Below are 589 nucleotides of genomic sequence, written 5' to 3' on the forward strand. Positions count from 1 at the left end.
GGTAATGCTATTGCAGTCTTTTATCCATACCTTGATGGTGTCCCATGACCTTTGTTGCCGTGGATCACACCACGCAACGGAAGATCTATTAGGTCATGGACCTCGACTACACGAGCTTATGGACGGCAATCATGATGGCTGATCTTTCTTTTCCACTAGCCATGATCAAAGAAGAAGGGCCGGACACCTCTAGCCAGACAGATTTAATAAATAATATGTATCAACCTATTAACCTCTCTTTAGGCTGGTTTAGTATAAAGTAAACACAAGGAATTCAAATCTCTTTTATAAGTATATGTATGGACTGAATTTGGATTGTCCTTATACAATTCCTTTACTAGTATTACATATTATATGCAGCTGCTTTGTTTCAATCTATGAACAGCTTAGGAACAATACTGTTCTTTATTCATGTACAGCTTAGGAACAATGTTGTTCTTTATCCATGAACAGCTTAGGAACAATGCTGTTTTTTATCCAGTGATCTATATGCTGCTTTTGTATCTAATTTCTTTCTTATGACCAGACCTTTGTCAATTTCGAAAATATGTAGCAGCATCCACCACATAGGAGTTTATCTCCTTATAAT

Source organism: Brassica oleracea, chromosome C2, assembly GCF_000695525.1.
Source record: "Brassica oleracea var. oleracea cultivar TO1000 chromosome C2, BOL, whole genome shotgun sequence".
In the NCBI taxonomy this organism is placed as follows: Eukaryota; Viridiplantae; Streptophyta; class Magnoliopsida; order Brassicales; family Brassicaceae; genus Brassica; species Brassica oleracea.